Here is a 16,617-nt window from a genome sequence, read left to right as displayed (position 1 = left end):
TGTTTTCCAAGAGAGGAATTTTAACTCTGCTGATACAGCAGGTTCAAAGGGGGGAAGCGTGAGCTTTTCCAGTACAGAGTTAAGGTCCCAAGCAGGGGTGGGTGCTCTCCTTGGAGGCCTTAAGTTGTTTGCCCCTCTCAGGACCTGTTTGATAAGAGGGTGTGAGAAGAGAGGTGGCTCAGTGTTGTAATGAGCAGAAATGTCAGAGGCATATATCTTAATGGAGGAGAAGGATAGGCCTTTGTGTTGAGTATATCTGCTAGGTAAATCCAGGATAAGAGGCAGAGAGGGCAGAGTTGTGTCCACTCCTTTAGACTGAATCTATGAGGAGAACCTCTTCGACTTATCAGCATAGGATTTTCTTGTACTGTGTCTTCAAGAATGATGTCCAGCGGGGCATGGCCAAGGATGAACACAGGATAGCAGCAGATTTCTTCAGCTCCACCAACTTAACTGCACTGACAGGAAATAATTACTTTAAAAATCAACTAATGAAATAATTTTCTTTCTAAATACATTTGGAATATCAGTTTCTTGAATAATATCTAAAAAAGAAAGAAAATTTCAATAATTTTCCTGTCAGAAATCATCTTGGAAATTTCTCTTTCATCACCTCTGTTCAAAATGAGTTCCAGTAAGGCAAACAGTCAGGATTCCAGCATCAAGAAAGAGCTTCAGTCTCTAATATCTACTATTCAGCAACTAACAACCAAAATGGACAAACTGGATACTAAAATTGATAACTTCATAGAAAAAGCTACAAAACAAATGGATTTGTTACATCAAGACTTGCAACAACAGAAGGCTCAGATTACAGGCATAGAAGAGACTGTTAATGATATGGAGAACAGAATCCAGGAAGAAGAAATTAACATTGAGTTTTTGCTGAAGCAGAACACACACCTACAATCCAAACTTGATGACCTGGAAAACAGATCTAGACGCAATAATATTAGGATTTTTGGACTGCCAGAAAATATAGAAGGTAACAACATTACTTCCTTTTTAAATACTTGGCTTCCCAAAACTTTAGACTTGTCAGAAGCATTTTCTTTTGGTATTGAAAGAGCCCATAGGTCCTTATCTAATTTTAACTCTAACAAAAAGTATCCTAGATCAGTTATAGTAAGATTTATATCATCTTATGACAAGGAGATGGTGTTAAAATCTGCATGGGCTAAAGCACCTATTAAAATTAATGGGGCAACTGTGCGTTTTGACAAAGACTATTCTTCCTTGGTAATAACTAAAAGAAAAGTTTTTTTGCCATTAATTAGAGAGCTTAAGAAAGCACAGTTCAAAACTTACCTTTTATTTCCTGCCAAACTAAAAATCTTTTTACCTGATGGCCCTAGAATTTTTGAAGACTTGGACTCTGCTTTGCTGTATATTAAAAAAAATAAGATATTAGATAAAATAGAAGATATGGAATGGGCAAGTCCTTCGTTAAAGAGGATGGCAACAGGAACTTCTTGGAAGACTTCAGAGAAGCAAAAAAGACTAAAAAACAAATGACATGTTCTATATATATATTTTTTTTCTTTTCTTCTCTCTTAATCTCTTCAAATACAGTTACAGCATCTCCAGAAAACCACAAATATTTTAAAGATTTATTCAAAGTTATTTTTCTGTGTGCAAAGAACTGTTTTTGTTTCATAAATAGTCAAACTCTCTGAGGAACAAATAACATGCTATCAATCAACTTGTTTCTCTTTGTGATAAAGAGACCTAAGGTTAGTAATTTGATACATTTTCTTTCTCTTCTTGTTTTAAATAATGGCATTCTTTATAAACTATGCATTTAGTGAGGGGTGGGGGAGGGCAAGGAGAGAAGTATGATGTAAAATATGGAAAAAGTGAAATAACTTATTAGTTCTTTAAAACTATATATGCTGTTTAAACACTGTTGCTAAATATTATGTCATGATTTTATTGCTTATACATGATTACAAATATGTCATGATGTAATTGCAAATAATTAGAACTAAAATAGTTGTAAGTAATATGTTTCATGTTTAACTTTATTAATACAAACAGCAAGTAATATTTCTTTGTAGATACTCTTTGTAGCTTCCTTTTTTTCTTTCTTCTCACTCTTTCTTTTTTTTCTCTATTCTCTTCCTTTTCTTTTTTTTTTCTCTCTCTCTCTTTCTCTCTTATAAATACAGTTATATGCTTCTGATAATACTGATATATGTATATAATAAGATTTGTATGAGAAAATGAAATGGGGCATATAAAAATAAGTTGTATAATATGTTAAATAACTGTAGGCTTGGTTTCACTGTCATAGAGACTGTAATGACTTGTAAAATACTTTGCGAAGGTTTTGCACTGTTTAGTTTCATTTGTATTACTAAATGAATGTCAGTCACTTGTATTTACTAAAATTCCCGCCAGAATGTTAAGGGAGACAATTTGGGATGTAGGTTACCTCGTGAATAGTGTCCTCGAGTTGTTTTAAAAGCTTCAACACTTAGAATACACGCAGAGAAGCTGAATGCAGTCATTTTGAACTTTGACCCCTGATTTCACACTGACACATCGCAGATTCAAGAAGAACACTGTTCCAGGAAGTAAAACTGCTGTAAATGTGACTGTGATGAAAAACAAACTTTATGACATCTAAATGTGAGTTATTCTTTACAACAACTTACTTATTTAAGATGTAATTTATAAAATATGAAAGTTACAATGATTTTAAATGACTGAGTATGCCATAATAAGCAAGTGAGATATTTTAGAAGGCATAGAAGGTAAAACATATATACACGTTTTTGAAAGCTTACATGACTGCAACATATTATTGTATATAAATACTTATGATTTAAACATATATAATGTTATAAATCATTTGACTTATCTAATTGACAAGCACAAGTATCATTATGATTATATCTTAGAAGAAACTGTCATGTGACATTTTAAAGCAGCAGTTCAGATATATAAAATACAGATGGCTTTCTTCACAATGATTTATGTATAACTAGGAATTTACATTGCTGTGCAGTATGACTTGTAAACATATGTATGAGTATAAATATTTTATTTACTGGCAATAATAAGTATGAGAAGAAAGCTTTGGTGCAAGTAATTTAAAGTTTTTAAAACTGTTAACTGCATTTCTATGGCAGAAAGTAGGAATACCCTAATATATGTAATGTCTGAACCATTATAGCCTAAGTTATTGAATCCAAATGAACATAAGAACTTATTTTTACAAACTTTTAATAAACTAATATATAGATATGCCCCTTTTTTTTTCTCTCTCTCTTCCTTTCTCTCTCTCTCTTCTCGGTTCCCATTATCAAGTTTATTAGAATGCTATTTTGATTATGAGTGTATTTTACAAAATAGATGTACATAGTAATATGAGCTGTTTCTAAATGTTCTTATTTGTTTATATGAAGCTGATTTATAAATTGTTTAGCTTTGTCTTACTAGATAATCTTATTAAATGAAGTTAAATTTAGTTAATAATAGTTAGTACTGAATTGATATGGTGTCAGCTGAGGTACTGCTGCTTAGGATAGGGGGATAACTTGAGTGGTATGTGCTACTCCAGGCTGGGTGCAATGTTTAATCCTAATATTATTTTCACCTGTTTATTGTTGTTTGTATATAGTTCTGACATCCACAACACATTTTATAAACTTATTGTCACTACAAATAAAAGTGAAGCTTATACAAAATCCCATAAGATTTTCAATAAATACAGCTATAATTAATGGTACACCTAAAGGAGGAGGTATAATATCATTTATTTTGTTAATTGTTATTCTGATTATATGTTTATAAAAGCTAAATGATTTCTCTAAAAGGAATTTCTATAAACATTAATGGACTGAATAACCCATGTAAAAGGGCAAGTTTAATGAGATACATTAATTTGCATAGGGCCAACTTAGTATTCCTTCAAGAAACACATCTCCTGAAAAAGGATATTGATAAATTAGCCACTAATAAATATACAGTCTTGGTTAGTTCAGAACACACTCAGAAAAAAAGAGGAGTGGCTATTTTATAGAATAAAAGTATGCCCATACCTAAAATTAAGATGATAAAGGAATGTTTTGTATGGTTACAATACAGATTAATGGAAAGACATATACATTAATCAATGTATAGTGGATACCAGGAATTGACATTAATACAGTGAAACACCATCTCAATAAGATCATACCATTTTCTATAGGAGATATTATTTTAGCAGGTGACTTTAATTGTATCCTACATGAAAAAGATACTACTACTATAGGAAAAAGGAAAATTACATCTAATGCAAAACATTTAAAGGATTTTGTTAATTTATATCATTTGAATGATATTAATAATCAGATAGATTCAAAATCATTACCATACACTTTTTTTCTAACAGATATAAAACTTATTCAAAAATAGATAGAGTCTTTATTTCTAACCAGATGGTTACAGACTTAATTAATTCTAAAATCATTTTGTGTCCTATATCAGATCATAATTCAATTGTCTTTGAGTTTATGATAAAAAGTACTTACAATGTTCAGATCAAAAGGATACCAGCATACTTAACTCAACTAAAAGACTATAAAGATTATATACTTTCAGAAGTGCAACATTTTTTAGACTTAAACAATACACCTGAAGTCTCCATTGTTTATGTTTGTGATGCTTTAAAATCGTATTTATATGGACAAAGTATCAGATGGTATAATAATAAAAGGAAATCTTGGGACAAGGAATTATTAGATATTCAAAGCAAATTAGACTCAAACATATTAATAAAGAAAATATTATGGACAAAAAAGTCATTGAAGAAATAAATAAATTAAATGAGAAATACAAAGAAATTTTAACTCATAAAGTTAAAACAACATTAGAGAAATGTAAATTTTTGTCTTACTCAATAAGTCCCAAATACTTACATACTTAAAAATAAAACAAAAAGGTTGAATAAACAAAATTATATCAAAGAAATTTTCTCTCCAAGGAAAAAGAAGAATGTTTCTAGTTTACCAGAAATATTAGATGAATTTAGAAATCACTTTCACAAAATTAATCATAATAACATTAACATGGAGCCTAAAGATAAAATAAAGAAATTTATAACTACAAACATGAACAAAAAAACTTAATAAACAACAGACTAAACTAATGGATAAAAATATTTCATATACAGAGGTTATTACACAAATAAACAAGCTTAAATCAAACAAAGCACCAGGTAATGATGGTATTATACCAGAGATCTATAAAATTCTTCCCAAAAGTACTTACTCATTAATACATAAGGTTTTTATTTTGGCCCAAAATGAGTTAACAACTCCCTCATCTTGGCAATACACATTTATTTCACCAATTTTAAAACCCAATAAAGACCCAACCAGATGCACTTCATATAGACCTATTTCATTACTTAATGTTGACTATAAAATGTTTATGAGTATTTTTGCTGATAGATTAAAGACAATCATCCCAGGCATTATAGATATATTGTAAATAGAAATACTTTTGATAATATAAGGAGAACTTTAACGTTAATTGATTTTGCAAATAGGAAAAAGAAAGATTTAACAGTTATTAGTCTCGATATAAGTTCAGCATTTGATTCAGTAAGTTGGGACTACTTGTTTATCTTACTGAAGTGCACAAACTTCTCAGATGCATTTGTAAATCTAATTGAACATCTATATAAAGGAGCACTGGCTTACATTAAGATAGGAACATATGTCTAACAAAAAATACCCATTTTAAAAGGTACAAAACAAGGGTGTCCACTCTCTCCTCTATTATTTACTTTAATAATGGAGCCTTGGGCTAATTTGATCAGAAACAGTACTGATATAGAAGGATTTGATATAGATGAAAATACAATATCTAAAATTCAACTTTTTGCAGATGATGTTCTAATTGCATCAGCTGGATCTAACTCTTCTATGCAGTCCTTATTTGATAAAATGATGGATTTTAAAAATATCTCTGGTTTAATATTCAATGAAGAAAAAACTAAAATATTACTAATATACACACGAAAAAATGTCCTCATTAATGATTTTAACAAATATATACCCAACTCAGGTCAGATAACTTACTTAGGTATAATATTAACTAAAGATATCAAATCTATTATACATAATAATTATAGTACCTGTCTTCTTAATATACAAAATCTTTTCAATAGCTGGAACAATATGTTTTTTACCATGGAAGAGAGACTCACAATTATTAAAATGATAGTATTCCCTAAGATATTATACTTAATACAATCAATAATACTCCCACCTACAAAAATAATTATTAAGAAATTGAATTCACTAATGTTAAATTTCTTATGGGCACCTAATAGACCTAGGATTGCATTAAAGAAACATACTAATAGCTGGTCTCAAGGGGGCATTTCATTTCCAGACTTTAATCTACATACTATCTCTTCTATTATAAAAGTTATTACCTTGTTAATAGATCAGTCATATGTTGCAAGATGGAAAGATTACTGGGAACTAATTAGCATTCACTTCATGAAAATCTCTTTAATGCATAAAAATATTATTGTAAATAACCCCATGTTATGGTTACTAAAATAATTTTGTACTTCATCCATTACACCAAAATTAGAAGTTATGTACCTACCATAACGTTCCATGTTAGTTGTCTTCTCTCGCCTTCTTTCTTGCTGGATGGGTTCGGAGCCGATCCTCGGCTCCGACTCGGCACTTGCTTTAGCTCGAGAACTCCTTTTACCAGCTCGAGGCAACCCTATATCCCATGATGCAAGGCGGAACTACCTCAGATCTCGTTTGGCAGCTAACTTACCCTGCTAAAGACTATCCTAACATAATTAGGAACTATGGTTCCTAAAAGAAGTCCTCATAACCATGCTCCAGAGGAAGCAATCTAATAGGAACTCTCCAAGATCTGTCCAGGCCAGGGGGAAGGAGGGAGGGCGAAGAAAGAAGAGAGAAGACAACTAACATGGAACGTTATGGTAGGTACATAACTTCTAAATGTTAAGTTGTCAATCTCGCCTTCATTCTTGCTGGATGGGACCGTCCTAGCACCTGTATCCCGGGTGGCTCAATGGAACAGACTCTTGAGAACTGTGGAACCAAAACTGGCCCTATCTCTGGAGGCCAAATCCAACTTGTAATGAGACACAAAGGTATGAGGCGTGGCCCAAGTAGCTGCTGCACAAATAGTATCAATGGGTAGTCTATCCTGAAAGGCTACAGAAGTGGATAGACTCCTGGTCGAATGTGCTTTTGGCTTAGAAGATAGTTGTTTGCCTCTAAGAGAGTACACATAGGAAATGGTGGAAGTCAACCACCTGGATAAGGTAACTTTAGAAACTGGTAGACCTAACCTGTTTTCTGCATAGGAGACAAACAATTGGTCTGATTTTCTAATTTGTTTAGTCCTATGCAAATAGTACCTGAGCTGACGATGGACATCCAAAAAATGCAGCTTCTGTTCAGCTCTGTCAGAATAGTTAGGAAAAAAGACTGGTAGATCTATAGATTGGTTAATATTGGTTTGAGATACAACCTTGGGGAGAAAGGAAGGGTTAGTTCTTAACGAAACCCTATCCTTATGAAAAACCAGATAAGGTGAATCAATACAGAGGGCTTGAATCTCAGAAACTCTTCTTGCAGAAGTAACAGCCAGTAAAAATATAGTTTTCCACGTCAATAACTTCAAAGAACATGTAGCAGACGGTTCGAAAGGAGGTAGAATCAAGGATGCCAACATTAAGTTTAGATCCCATTGCGGAGGAGGGTGTTTCACAGGCGGTTTTAGGAGAAAAACTCCTCTCAAAAAGGCCTTGCATAATCTATGAGACATGATGTTATTGTCATGCAAGCCAACATGATACTTGGAAATAGCAGCCAGTTGTACTTTGACTGTAGATGACGAGGATCCTGAATGAAAAACCTCCGCCAGGAAATCCAAAACAGAATGTACGGGAGCAGTAAAAGGATCAATATTTCTGGCGTTTGCCCAAATCAAAAAACGTTACCACTTGCTAGCATAAATAGTTCTAGTGGACGACTTCAAAGAAGACACTAAAATGTCTCTGACCGAGTCAGAAATCATTGGTAGCCTGGCTAGGGAAGGAAGTGGAGCAACCAAGCAGTGAGGTTGAGAGAATGAATGGCCCGGTGCTGCTGACCCGACTGGTGGATCAAAAGATCTGGAACTGGGTCCAGATGCCAGGGCTGCACCAGAAGATGACGATGCAGAGACGGAAACCAAATTTGTCGAGGCCAATATGGAGCAATGAGGATCAATTTGGCTCTCAAAACGGTGGCTTTCTGAATGACTTGTGGAATCAATGGAAAAGGAGGAAAGGCATAAAGAAGTCCCCGAGGCCAATCCTGGGTTAGAGAGTCTCTCAAGGGTTGGCCTGGAAGGGGAAATAGTGTGAAGTAATCTGGGCACTTGTTGTTTTGAGGGGTAGCGAAAAGATCGCAACAAGGAGTGCCCCACTTCAGAAAAATCTGATCCACTACAGATTGATTGAGAGACCACTCGTGAGGCATCAGAATAGATCTGCTTAGCCTGTCCGCCAATAGGTTGGACCTGCCGGGGATGTGCGTTGCTATCAGAAACCGCTGAGAAGAGATCGCCCATTGCCAAAGTCTGAGAGCTTCTCGACATAATGGATAGGACCTGGTTCCGCCCTGTTTGTTGATGTACCAGACCACGGACATGTTGTCCGTTTGTACTGCAATAGTCCCCGTGGGAAGAAAGTTGTCGAGGGCTTGCAACGTTAAAAGCACTGCTCTCATCTCCAGGACATTTATGTGCAGATGGTATTCTATGGGTTGCCACGTCCCGTGGACCATCCTGCCCTGATAATGCCCCCCCACCCGATCAGAGAGGCATCCGTGGTGACTGTGGCAACTGGAGGAGGGGGAATAAAGGGTCGGCCCTGATGAAGAAGAGGGGAAGATATCCACCATTGTAGATGAGCCCTGCACGACTGTGTTACCAAGATTTCGTGTCTCATCGGAAGATCGTGGTACGACCACTGCGTGAATAACATCCACTGCAGGAGACGCATGTGGAAGCGAGCCAGTGGTAGAAGAACAATGGCCGCAGCCATTAGGCCTAGAACTTTCAAGACAAACCTGGCTTTGATCTTGTTGCTTTGTAACAGAAGCCGAACAAATTTTTGGATGTCCAGAATTCTTTGATCTGTTAGCCTGGCTAACATTTTGACGGTATTTAACTCTGCGCCTATAAAGGTGATAGATTGGCAAGGCAGCAGAGAGGATTTTTCAAAATTTACCGAAATTCCCAGTTTCTTGCAAAGCTGTAGGGTGTAGTCTCTGGACTGAAGAAGCAGATGCTTGGTGGTGGCGGAGAGGAGCCAGTCGTCCAAATAAGGAAACACCTGGAATCCTCGACGTCTCAGGTGAGCTGTGACCACTGCCATGCATTTGGTGAACACTCTGGGGGCTGAAGTGAGGCCAAAGGGCAGTGCTCTGAATTGGTAATGACTGGTCCCCAGCCGAAAGCGGAGAAACCTTCTGGAGCGTCTGTGAATCTTTATGTGATAGTACGCATCCTGAAGGTCTATAGAGCACATCCAGTTGTCCTTGCCCAGAAAGGGCAGAATGGACTGAAGCGTGACCATCCGGAATCTTGCTTTCTTGACAGACTTGTTTAGTCTGCTCAGGTCTAGTATCGGTCTCCAATCTCCCGTCCTTTTGGGGACCAAAAAGAATCTTGAGTAGAAGCCGGATCCTACTTGGTCTGCCGGCACTGTCTGGATGGCTCTTTTTTCTAGGAGTTTTGAAACCTCCTGTCTTGCCAAATCCCTTTGACCGGGTGAGATGTCTGGAAGGGATTGTAGAGGTACGGGAAACCTTTCGAAGGGGATCTTGTAACCCTCGGATATGATCGACTGTACCCACTTCTCTTGGGATAGGGATTGCCAGGCTACTGGGTACAGTGAAATCCTTCCCCCGACTGCCTCCAAGGGTGGGCAGTCGGGCAACACCTCAGGGATGCTGAAAGGGCTTCTCAGGAAGAGACTCCCTGTTGCCCTGGTTCTGAGGACCCCCCCTGCCTCTAGGGCGGCATCTATTATTGTTACCCCCTCTGCCTCTGGGGGTAAACTGACCACGTGTGTCCGGTGTAGCTCCTTGGGCTTTACGGAACCACATCTTCCCCCCTTTCTGACCCTTGGGATAAGGTCTAGAAGGAGTGGAAAACTGGACTCCAACGGCAGAAAGAGTTTTACCGTCCTGCTCACACCTGGTCAAAGTATCCTTCACCTGAGGTCCGAACAAAGCCGAACCATCAAAGGGGGTATTGGTGAAGGACGCCTTAAAGGGGTCCGCAAAATTACACACCCGCATCCAGGCTTGGCGTCTAAGAGCAACACCTGTGCCTGCGGCCCTGCTCGCTCCATCGGCCGCATAAGATATGAGCCGCATGGAGGAGTTAGATATGGAATTCAGGATAGCAAGCTGTGAGGCAATCTTTTCCTGAGCCCCAGCAGCAGAAGGATCCTGGACTACTTCTCCCAGTTCCTTGAGAATATCTCGTTGAAGCCTGGTGAAGTGACAAAGGTAATTCAGTGAACGCATAGCAAAGGTCGCTGAAGAAAACATCCGCTTTCCATACCTGTCCATGGTCCTAGAATCCTTATTAGGAGGATGGACAGGTACTGAAGGATCCGCCAGTTCCTTCTTAGTGGCCGCCACCACCATAGCATCCACAGAGACACCTTTGGAAAGGAACTGTTTATCCGAAGGGGCCGTGATGAACTTGGATGGTCTCCTGGGGACAGGTTCCACAGAATCTGGAGCCGCCCACGCCTTCCGAGCCACTACCTGCATAAGTGGGTCGAAAGGCGGAGACACCCAGGAGGTGGAGGGTCGGGATCCAAACACCTCCAGGTATACCGACTCATCCTCGGAGGGGTCAATGGAGGGCCAATTCCCCCTCTGTTTGAGGAGCTCAAGGATGTCTGAAAAAGAGACATCCTCAGAGGGGGACCGGGGGGAACCCTCTGACTCATCTAAGTCGGTATCAGATGTAGTAGACTCGGGGGAGTCTGTGTGTTTCCTCTTACACGTCCTCTTCCGAGGGGGTTCCCCTGCAGGATCAGGAGAAACCTCAGAAGAGGAGGAAATTCCCAGTGGGGAAACCTGGGGCGATGGATCCCTGGGCCTGAGAGCAAGAGGCTGGCAAGAGGCATCTACAGGCACTGATGAGGGAGGAGCTAGAGGGACGGACCGTTGACCTGGCTCTGAGGCCAGGACACTCCTCATCACCTCAAAGGCTCCTCTCCCCGGGAGACCAGAACACACCCGCTCCGAAGAGACAGGAATGGTCGGCTCCAAAGAGAGAGAAGGCTCCGTGGCCGATGTCGGTGCAGAGCTTACCAAAGCCGAAGCTCCGAGAGGGAGAGCGGGGTCGGACAAGGGTCCGATGCCACTAGCCCCCTCGGAGCCGACAGTGGAAACCCGACGACCGGATCCTTCCAAGGAAGGTCTCAAGGAAGAGATCGGAGCCGAGGACGACGGAGCCGAAGGATGTATCGGCTCCGGCATCGAAACAGTCGCTGTCCCGAGAAGCTCCGGCTCCGAACTCTGGTGTGGAGTCGGAGGAGGAAGCTCAATGATAGGGGTTATAGCCGCAGTCTGTTGAGATGGGCTATGGAGCATTTGGGCCAGTGCCTGAGACTTCAACAGCCTGCTTACCACCCTCTCCAAGTCGTGGTCAGACAGCCTGGAAGATCTCAAGACCGCTCCGATGGCTCTGCTCCGATAAAAGAGGAGACCCCGGAGCCGAGTGGATACTCATAATAGAAGGGGACCAGGATCTCTTATGGGTCGAAACCATCGGAGCCGAAGTCCCTTGAACTCCAGATGGAGCCGAGGATATCTCGGCTCCGATGCTGGATAAAGTGTCGGCTCCAGCCGGAGCCGACAAGGCCACAGTAGTCAGGGTATCGGAGCCAGCCGGCACCGAACCCACTACTTTAGAAGAAACAGTATCGACTCCAGCCGGAGCCGATGTCGGCTCCGACGGAGCCGGAGCCACCGGAGGAGGCTTGGACACTGTAGCCTGAGCCTTCGGTGGCTTATGAGGTTTCCCTGACCCTGATTTAGGAGGAGAACCTTCAGGTTTAAGCAAACCTCGGAGGATAAGCTTGTTCCTCCTTTCCTGCAGGACTCTCTGGCTAAAAGCATGACACAACGCACAGGAGTCCTGCAGGTGCAAAGGCCCCAGGCAATACACACAAGAAGTGTGACCGTCTGTCAGGGACATTTTCTGACAGCACTGGTCACACTTCTTGAAGCCTGAGACCTTGCCTTCTCTAGACATCCTAAGGAGGATAGACACAAACAGTCCCCACAAACACACAAATTAATCCCTACACAAACACACAGGAAGGGATAACCAAGGGGGAACTAGGCCTGACTAAACTACTGTAACATAAACTTATAAAAGTTTATAAAAGGATCGAAAAAGAGGGAAAGGGTGGGCTGTAACTAGTTTACAGACTAAACTGACACTCAAAAGGGAAAATAAACTCCTAACTACACTTTTCTTATTTTACTAAGAAAAAACTTACCTCAGCTGGCAAAGGAGACCTCTTTCGCTAAGCGGCAAACGAGATCTGGGGTAGTTCCGCCTTGCATCATGGGATATAGGGTTGCCTCGAGCTGGTAAAAGGAGTTCTCGAGCTAAAGCAAGTGCCGAGTTGGAGCCGAGGATCGGCTCCGAACCCATCCAGCAAGAATGAAGGCGAGATTGACAACTTAACATTATGTAGTTAGTTACCCATTAAACATTATTATCAGTTATCGTAATTTTATATTCATGCATCCTAAGTATAAGGAATGGAATTTTATTCTATTCCCTATAATGTATACACAAGGTATGCTTTTGTCAACCACCTCTGAAAGAACTCTTTTAGTCACAGAGAATGATCTAAAGTATTGGTATCAGTTGCTGTCTGATAATAAAGTAAAAAATTTAGACTTCTTAAAGCAAGAATTTGATTTGAGAAAAACATGTTGGTTAGAAATTCAGACTTTTAGACAACATCTTATTAATAAAATTGATTTAATGTCTTTAACAGTTAAAGAATCTGTTCCAATACTGATTGATTACTTGATATTAAATTTACAACATAGAGTTTCTGATAAATGTAAGCTCTCATACATACATAAAATTATCAGAGAAGAAACTCATTACAGTTCAGATACCTATTGGAATTATTTCATTTCCATTAATGGTGAATCACCAAAACAACAAGATAAACAATATATATTGGAATCTGCTTATAAAACTACTTCTTCCATTAATTGGAGACTTTTTACTTGGAAATTTTTACATAGATCCTTCTATACACCTCTAATGATAAATAAAATAAATAATAAAGACAACTTATGTAAAAGATGTAATAAAGTAACCGGAGCCTCAGTAGTAGTCATTGATTCGGCTGTACTCTGATCAGTTTTCTCGGTTTCGGCCGAAACCGAGACACTCGCGGTTTGCTTAACCATGGTTTCGGCCGAAACCGCGGACCGCGAGTGTCGGTCTTTTTCTTTGCATTTTTTAACAATTTGGGTAGTCGGAGGATCCGACGGCATAATGTACGCAAAATCAGAGCCGAAAAACTGTTCAGCAAACTCCGACCGACGTCTAAGCGTTCGTCGGTTGAAAGAAGCACAGGCCGAACAGGCTGCTACGTCGTGGTCTGGGCCTAAACAAGGCAAACAGTAAGAGTGGAATCTTTATGAGGTATTTGTTTCCCACAAGTTAAACAGTTATTGACTTTTTCTGACATCGGCTGAGGCAAGAAAGAGTCCCCAACGGGGTACTTAGCTTTTAGAAGTCTTCGAAGGAGTATTCGGTAGTAGTAATCTCTGGATCTGACCGACCGGCACTTGCGAACAGCTTCTGCTTCGGGCGCCACGCGGCAAGAAAGACTGAAGAAAATGGCGTCGGCTGATGCCTTTATACCCGAAGACCAGCAGAGATGACGTCGGGTGAAGTGCGACATCAGCCGAAGCCGGACCCGGACTTTGGAATCCGGCCGACCGAAGGGCTGCCTGACGACAGGACAACCCAGTTGTTATGACTGCAGATGCATCCATGAAGGACATCAACAAGATAAACAATATATATTGGAATCTGCTTATAAAACTACTTCTTCCATTAATTGGAGATTTTTACTTGGAAATTTTTACATAGATCCTTCTATACACCTTTAATGATAAATAAAATAAATAATAAAGACAACTTATGTAAAAGATGTAATGTAGAAATAAATGCTGATTGGGCACATATGTTTTATGACTGTATAAAATTGAAGGAATATTGGAAGTTAATCAATGATTTTTGCAGGCCCTTTTCACAGATAATTTCATTGTTTCTAAATCACTTATAACACCTGTTCCTAAAAGCGTTAAAAAAGTTAAACTTCCCTTACTATGGTCTATTCTAGCAGTGGCTAGAAAAATAATAACCAGAAATTGGATTTCAGATACCCCTCCTTCATTTAATGAATTTAAAAATTTTATGACTGAAGTGTGTCATATGGAATTGATGACAATAAAATCAAGAACTACTAGAAAAACATCTTATATTATATGGGATATTTTACAAAACCTGTTAAAATCTTAGTCTCAATAGCATGAGATTATAGTTTAATCAATTGATTTGATTTGTAGTGGATATCTTTGTAAATACTTTGGTTATTTTATTGAATGTTATAACTATTTCTATTTTAATTGCTTGTATAAAATTGTTATGATATTTATTTTGTATGTTAAAAACAATAAACTTGTTTTAAAAAAAAAGAATGATGTCCAGCACTTGTTTGCTTAAGGTTGCTGGGGGAGAATTCAAGGAATAAGCCAGGGTTTGCAGTTGTGGAATGCAGAATCTGTCCCTCCTGCTGAGAGAGGAGGGTTAGATTCTGGGTTAGATTCTGGTGTAGGGTGCCAGGGTGGCATCAATGTCAGGCTGCGCAGGAGTGGATACCAGTGCTGGCGTGGCCAGTCCAGGGTAATCAGAATTGTCCTTGGTCTGTTCTGCTTTATCTTGAGTAATACTCTTGAAAGGAGGGGCAGAGGGGGAAAGGTACAGATTTACCCACTGAAAAGATAGGGCATCCACTTTCCAGGCCCTGTTGTGAGGATTCCTGGTGCAGAATTTGCTGAGCTGCTGGTTGTAGGAGGAGGCAAAGAGATCCACCTCTGGGGTCCCCCATTTCTGAATCAGAAGGTTGAAGGTGCCGTGCAACAATTGCCACTGATGTGGGTCTAGGAGATTCCTGCTTAAGTCATCTGCCAGTAAGTTTTGTTTGCCTGGCAGGAATTGAGCTTGCATATGGACTTGAATGTCCAAGGCCGTGTTCCACAGGGCCATGGCTAGCCTGCAGTGGATAGGAATAGGTTCCTCCCTGCTTGTTGATGTACCACAATTTTGTTGTCAATTTTTATTAGCAGTTGTCCTGGAAAGATTAGGGATCTGAAAGCTGTCAGGGCATTCTGTACAGCTAGCATCTCTTTTTGGTTGATGTGCAGATGAATCTGACTTGGGCTCCAGTGGCCCTGAATAGATTCTCTGTCCATGTGTGGCTCCCAGGCATAATCTGATGAGTCTGTGGTTAGGGTCAGGGTAGCTTGGGGTTGAATAAATGGCAGTCCCTTGTTGTGGCTACATGCTGCTGCCCACCAGAGGAACTCTGTCCTTAGGGTATGATAGGAATGACTGTTTCCAGGTCCTGAGAATGTTGGCACCAAAGACTTTTTAAGTACCACTGGAATTTCCTCACATGCAGTCTTGCATGCGGAATCAGCAGTATACAGGAGGCAATGAACCCTAGGGCTTGCAGTATTTTTCTTGCAGATAGCTGGGTTCTCTGGTGGGCATTTGTTTGAAGTAGTCTGTCAGATAGACTTGTTTTTATGAGGTGAGGAATGCCATCTGGGGAAGTTGTGTCCAAGCTTGCTCCCAGGAATACAATCTTTTGACTGGGTACCAGTTTTGATTTCTTTTTGTTGATAGTGTACCCCAATGAAGTGAAAAGTTTTTTCACAAATGTCAGGTGCTGCAGCAGCAACTCCTGACTGTCTGCCTGAATCAGGTAGTCCAAGTATGGGTAAATTTGGATATTTCTTTGCCTGCAGTATGCAACGGCTGGAGCCAGGCATTTTGTGAATACTCTGGGCGCAGTAGATAAGCCAAAGGGAAGTGCAGAGAACTGCTAATGCATAGACCCTGCCCTGAAACGTATACTTCCTGCATGATTCCCTTATGGGGATATGCAGATAGGCTTCTTTTAAGTCTAGGGTGACTAACCAGGCATCCTTGGCTAGCATAGGAGGAAGCTATTGCAGGGTAGGCATTTTGAATTTTGGTACCACCAGGAAGGTGTTGAGAATGGAAAGATCCAGGATTGGGTGCCAAGAGTCCTCTTTCCTGGGTACCAGGAAGAATCTGGAGTAGAATCCTTGACCCCTCTTGTTCTACTGGAACTGACTGGATAAGCTCTGATATTGAGTAGGGAAAGTGCTTGGTTTTGAGCCTCTACCCACTGGTTTGGAGGAAGGTCTGGGAACCCGCTTGGGGTTGAAAGTGAATGGAAACAAAATTTGTACCCCT

General features: G+C 39.9%; 1 protein-coding gene across 1 annotated transcript in view; it reads right to left on the bottom strand.

The window, feature by feature from the left end:
- The window catches only part of ZC3H15 (zinc finger CCCH-type containing 15), a gene marked incomplete in the record, with an annotated part of 1,627,349 nt that overhangs the window by 102,410 nt on the left and 1,508,322 nt on the right, over positions 1–16,617 (bottom strand).

This window comes from Protopterus annectens, chromosome 6.part0 (assembly GCF_019279795.1).
Source record: "Protopterus annectens isolate FY-2018-M chromosome 6.part0, PAN1.0, whole genome shotgun sequence".
NCBI classification, from domain to species: Eukaryota; Metazoa; Chordata; order Ceratodontiformes; family Protopteridae; genus Protopterus; species Protopterus annectens.
The sequence above is the reverse complement of the archived record's forward strand: the minus strand, read 5'-3'. Positions and strand labels throughout refer to the sequence as shown.